The sequence below is a fragment of the Mus pahari genome, chromosome 7, assembly GCF_900095145.1.
Source record: "Mus pahari chromosome 7, PAHARI_EIJ_v1.1, whole genome shotgun sequence".
NCBI lineage: Eukaryota > Metazoa > Chordata > Mammalia > Rodentia > Muridae > Mus > Mus pahari.
In genome coordinates, this window is record NC_034596.1 from 80,864,437 (window position 1) to 80,870,805 (window position 6,369).

Below are 6,369 nucleotides of genomic sequence, written 5' to 3' on the forward strand. Positions count from 1 at the left end.
GACAGTTCCGGGGAATCTCGGTTTCTCCCACTTGTACACCTTCCTGGCTGGCTGCTGCAGCCGTACAGTCAAGTCTCAAGGATGCTGTGGGCCAGGTTCCATGCCAGGAATATGGGTAACACAAAGGCAGTGCCTCCCATTCAAGGCGGTAGGTAACCCTTTGCCATGCCCTGCCAAAGATGCCCTTAGAAAATAGGGTGGCTGCCACCTGTGCACTGTGTGTCCCAAGGTTGAGTAGCTCAGGGCTGTGTTCAATTTGGACATCTGGGAGGGGCCAGTGTTCTTTGTTTCCTTTTGATGTCCACCTGTTTCTCAGAAGTCCCCAGGCCACACATCTGTTGGTCTTCATGTTATACCTTTACCCACATCAGTGCCCAGGAGCAAGAACAGTCGTCTCCTCCAAGGCTGTTTTGGAGCCTGTGCTTCTCCACAGTCTCTGCTGACTGGCTGGGAACCAATGTGGTAGATAACCCAGGGCCAGGCTTCTGTTGTAGGCCCAGCCCGTAGTCCCTCAGAATAGCAGAATCAGTAGAAGCCACCTTCAACTGCCATGCTTTCATGAAGGGGAAGGAGGGGTCGGCCCTGTGCTTGTTAGCAAGTTCTGACCTGTTGGTTAGTGGCTCTGATTCCCCCTGACACCTCATTTTGATGGTCCCTTCCCAGGTGTCTCTTACCCCCTGGAGTGGGGGCAGTGTTGAGCTGATGTGAGCATTAAACTTCATAGAGGCCAGGCGGTGGTGGCGCAGGCCTTTAAACCCAGCACTCGGGAGGCAGAAGCAGGCAGATTTCTGAGTTCGAGGCCAGCCTGGTCTACAGAGTGAGTTCCAGGACAGCCAAGGTTACACAGAGAAACCCTGTCTTGAAAAACCAAACAAAAAAAAAAACAAAAAAAAACCTCATAGAATCCTGACAAACCTGCCTCCTGCCTACGACTCCCTGTGACCTGTTTATGAGAGGCCCTCATAGCAATCACGGTGGTGGGGACAGAGTGAGCTCTCATCTTGGAAGCCATTACCTCTGCAAGCCCCAGAGTAGGGCTACGCTGAGCCTGATTCCGAGTCTGCTCAGGACACCGCCACTGAGTATTCTCTTGTCCTTCAGTGCCATCTCTGGAATCCTAATCTTTGGTCTCCTAACAAAATGGCAAACTGGGGCTTCCCCCCTTCCAGAGCAGAGGCTCCATATGTCTGGGATTTGTGATGGAGAGTGGCCTTCTCTTCAGTTCCCTACAGGACCAGGGTTTGGGGGTCCTGGCCCCTCTTTCCCACCCAGCGGCCCCAGCATGAAGCCACTCACTTCAGGTGTCCCGTGTGTCATCCGTCATCGTCTTAAGACACAGAACTCTAGGTCCAGTTTTCTTAGCATCTGACCACAACTTGGCCTTTCATAGGCAGGCTTCCTTCCAGTCAGAGATGTCTCCCCTCCCCCCTGCTGTAGCCTGGTAATTTCCCCCAGAAACCCCGTACAAGACACATGACTGGCCTGGGCATCTTCTGAATGGGACTTGGAGCCAGAACTAGAAATGCGATCTCACGTGCGCTGTTCCCATCTCTCGGCAGTGACTTCTTGACTCCTCTTCCCCTTTCATTCCCCACTTTCTAATGACCCTGGGTGGTTCCACTTCTCCTTTCTGATCAGCTTGGTGAAAGAGCAGACAGCGGAGGTGCTGTCTCTCTGCACGGGGACTGGGAGGGGCAGCCACTGAGTACAGACATCACAACCCAGCTAGCTGCTCAGGACAGGAATGACACATCACACCAATGGCTGGACCAGTTCTTGGGCACACACAGGCACCGTGAATGCAGTGAATCAGAGTATAACAAATGAAGAGTAGTCTCTGTAGCTCCATCCAATAGGGTCATGCTGTGACATGGGCATAGTGATTGCTACATCTCCAGCTTGTAAGGCAAGCTAAAATCATAATTCCTCTACGAGTTCCTTCTCTCTCTCTCTCTCTCTCTCTCTCTCTCTCTCTCTCTCTCTCTCTCTCTCTCTCTCTCTTTTTTTTTCTGTTTCTCTCTCTCTCTCTCTCTCTCTCTCTCTCTGACTCTCTGTCTCTCTCTGTCTTTCTGTGTTTCTGTCTCTGTCTCTGTCTCTGTCTCTCTGTTTCCCCCTTTCCAGTACTGAGGGTTGAAGCCAGGGCCTCCAACATGGTAGGCACATTCTCTGCCACACTTCAGCATTGGAATCCAAGTTTAGGGTTATGAGTTTGTCTGTTGATTTCGAGGCAGGCAGGATCTGTAACCTCAGCTGGCCTGGCACTTAAATAGCTCAGGCTGGCCTTGAACTTGAAGCAATTCTTCTGCCTCAGCCTTTTGGATGCTGGAATTACAAACGTCTTCTACCGCACTCTTCTCCAAATTCTAAAATAATCTATGGACCGACAAACTACATTGATGGGCCAGATTTGCCCTAACATCTGTTTGACCTGGGACAAAGTCCAAACGTCCCATGTTCTAGGTCTCAATACCAAAACGCTGGTCTCTTCTCTGGCAAAGATGACTTCACATCTGGCCTGACGTGCCAGCTTCAAATTTAGGATTTTTAGACACCTTGGAATGTGATCCGTTCAGGTGATGGGGAGACAGCCCTCCAGCGGCGGTCAGTCTGCTCTTGCTCCATCCCTGACTCCTCCTGTCCACAGCATCAAACTCTGTCCACACTCCAGCCCCAGGAAGGACAATCCTGGGAAGAACCGCAGCCGTGGGAGGAGCATTAACTCAGGGAGTCTGGGCTTCCTGGAGACACACAGCACTGTGGGCTCTGGGAGGAGAGCCTCCTTTGTCCTAAGGACCCCTTTCCCCACCAGAAGGAATGAAAAACCAGGCGACAGACCAGGTTCCCAGCTGCTGGACCACAACTGACTGGCAATGTATATTTGAATGTAGACTTCCAGCCCCTGTCACAGTTGTTCCTGTGGTTTTGTGATACAGGAGGTGAGGCAACTGGGTATCTCACTTACTTGGGGGACAGTAGGCTGTCTCCATCCTCCTTGTGCCCAGGTCCCCTTCTCTCCAACTGATTTCAGCATTCCAAAGTTGTCCCAGGGGGTCCTAGCAATGAAAGGGGCCAGGGAACCAAGGCCAACATTAACTTCCTGTTCTGCTTTGTTTTGTTTATTTATTTTTAGACACAAGGTCTTTCTGTGTCTATGTATCTAGGCTGGCTTCAAACTTGAAATCCTCCTGCCTCATACTCTTGAGAGTAGGGGTTGTAAGCATAGAGAGAATTAACAACTTAAGACCTGCCAAGGGGTAGTACTTGACTCAAAGGAACGTGTTCCTCTTGATTTTAGGTCACCAACACTGATGCAGGGATGTTTGTTAGAGTTGTTGCTATAGAGATGAGCTGTGTCTGCCCTGGTCTTCAGTACCACACAGAGTGGGAGGTAGGCCTAGTAAAAGGACAGAGATGTGCCAATCCTAAAGCTCTTGGGGGTGTGGCTTAGTTAAGGTCACCATGTGATGTGATGAAACACCAGGAGCAAAAACTTGGGAAGCAAAGGGTTTATTTAGCTTATATTTCCACAGTATTGTTCCTCACTGAGGGAAGTCAGGACAGGATCTTGCAAACAGGGCAGGAACCTGGAGGCAGGAGCTGATGCAGAGGCCATGGAGGGATGCTGCACACTGACTTCCTCCTCATGGCTTGCTTAGCCTGCTTTCTTTCTTTTCTTCTTTCTTTCTCTTTCTTTCCTTCCTTTCTCTCTCTCCCTCCTGTCTTTCTTCCTTCCTTCCTTCCTTCCTTCCTTCCTTCCTTCCTTCCTTCCTTCCTTCCTTCCTTCCTTCCTTCTCTCCCTCCTTCTTTCTTCCTCTTTTCTTTCCTTCCTTCCTTCCTTTCTCTCTCTCCCTCCTTTCTCTCTCTCTCTCTCTCTCTCTCTCTCTCTCTCTCTTTCTTAACTTTTTATTGACTCCTTGTGAGTCTCACATCATACACCCCAGTCCAACTCCCCTATCCTCTTTCACCTTTGCAACCTCCCCCCCCAACATAAAAAACACACAAACAAAACCCAAAGCATAGAAAATATCTCATCATGGAAGCTGCAGTGTGTCACAGTGTGTCACAGTGTGTCACAGTGTGTCACAGTGTGTCACAGTGTGTCACACAGTATATCCTTCTGTCCACACATCTTTACTTGCAAATGTTCATTGCATTGGTCTGGTTAGAGATCTCTGGCTTCTGTGACACCATCAATATCGGATTTTTATCAGAATTCCTCATGGTTTTCCTGTTGTTGCCCCGTGTCATGGAGATCCTGCAGCTTTGGAACAGCTGAACTGACCCTTTCAGGTGTCCCAACTCTTAGCAGATGATATTTAGGGTGGACCAACTCAGATCTTGGCCTACGGGACAGCCAAGCTAGTCAACCCACTCCTGTCCAGGACAACCTAGACCAATAGGGTCTCCCTTATCTACACCACCAGGGGAGCTTGCCAGCATTTCTCTGGCTAGGCCACCCAATGCACCATCAGCAGGAGGCAGGTTCAACTTTGTTCTCATGCTCATCTTCACCATCAAGGCCAGCTCTACAGTGTTGCCTAGGTGAGGTGTCCTGCCTGCTCTCCTGAGCGCTGGGGCTGGTGAGGGGTAGGGCTAGCTCTCCCGCACACATGACCCTGTGGGCAGCTTTTCTGACTGTCAGAGATGATGGGGGCGGGGCATCATCTCTGTGCCCATGCCACCCTATGACAGTAGAGTAATGGGGTCAGCAGGGTCAGTTCTCCCACATTCACGCCCTCTGCTGGTTCACCCACAGCAGCTCCACTGGGCTGCCTGGGCTGCAGGGCCTGCTCTGAAAGCTGCCTCTGGTGAGGAGTGGGGCCAGCTCTGCACAGCCCCTGAACATCCACGTGGTCCCCAGCAGCTGCCCCAACTGTGCACTCTCCCATGGTCTCTAGCAGTAGTATGAGCCACCCACAGCAACACTGACCACTGCTGCTGCTGCTATCCCTGTGGCTGCTGTGACCCCAACCACTGTTGCATAGCCATAGACTCAGACATGGCTCGAAGCAGTAGCTCAGGCTAGATCCTCCCCCTGGCCCCAGGCCTCTTCACCCTGGAGTCTCCAGTTCCAGTTTCTTCATAATGCTTAAGTTGCTCCCTATCTCTTGTTCTCCCATCTAACCACTCACTACACACTCACACACAGCCTGCTTTCTTTTAGAACCCAGGCCCAGCAGCCCAGGAGTGTCTGCATCCACAATGGGCTAGGTCCTCCTCCATGAATCACTAATTATGAAAATGTCCTACAGATCTTAGGGAGGCACTTTCTCAATTGAGGTTCCCTCCTCTCAAGTGACTCTAGGTTGTGTCATGTCGACAGAAAACTAGCCAACACAGTCTCTCTCTCTCTCTCTCTCTCTCTCTCTCTCTCTCTCTCTCTCTCTCTCTCTCTCCCTCCCTCCCTCCCTCCCTCCCTCTCTCTGTATATGTATGCATACCCAGAAGCACATGTGTCAGCTTTGGGTATCTCTGACCTTCTCTTCACATCATCATTTGAGATAAAGTCTCTCACTGAACCTGGGCTCATTGATTAGTGAGTCAGCCAGGAAGCTCCAGGAATCCACGTGCTTTGGTGTGCCCAGCGCTAGGATTATTGATGCATGTTGTTGCACCTAGCTTTTAGAGGGGGCGCCCCTGTCTTCATGCCTGCATGAGAAGTATTTTTCCAACTGAACTCACTCTCCAGTCCCCAACCCTCATCTTGTTTCTATGCTGATATGTGATGGGAGTTAACTCCCTTAAGATAAACAAAAACTGGCCTGAGTAATCTACTGGTAGGCAGAGCTAAGAAGTCCTCTCTTAGAGAATTTCATGAGAAAATCTGCACAGATGGATTCTGTGCTCAGGCGTCTGCCTAGGAGACTCCTGTAAAAAACGCTGCCGAGCTTGTCAAGGACAACTATGGTTAGGAGGGGTGGCAGAGACTGGTCATTGTCTTATATTTTTCTTGGCAATAAGATAATAAGTTGTATCTTCCTGCCCACACTGCAGCTTGACCTGGTCATGTGACACAGTTCCAACCATGAACTTTAAACAAGTAGGTCTTACCAAAAAAAGCTCTTTAAAAATTGAAGCAGTGAGGGGACTGAAGAGATGGTTCAGTGGTTAGAGCTCTTGCTCCTGCAGAGGACTAAGGTTCAGTTCCCAGAACCCATATGGTGACTCAAAGCCATCCATAATTTCAATTCCAGGGGATCTTATGTCCTCTGAACTATGAGAGAACCAAGCACACATGGTGCACATACATGCAGGCAAAACATTCATACACATATGAATAAAGACATCTAAACAAGGCAAAACAGTGAGGCTGTCCCAGTAAGCATACACATTTCTCCCCTCGCCTCCTCCACTTACTTTTTTTTTTTT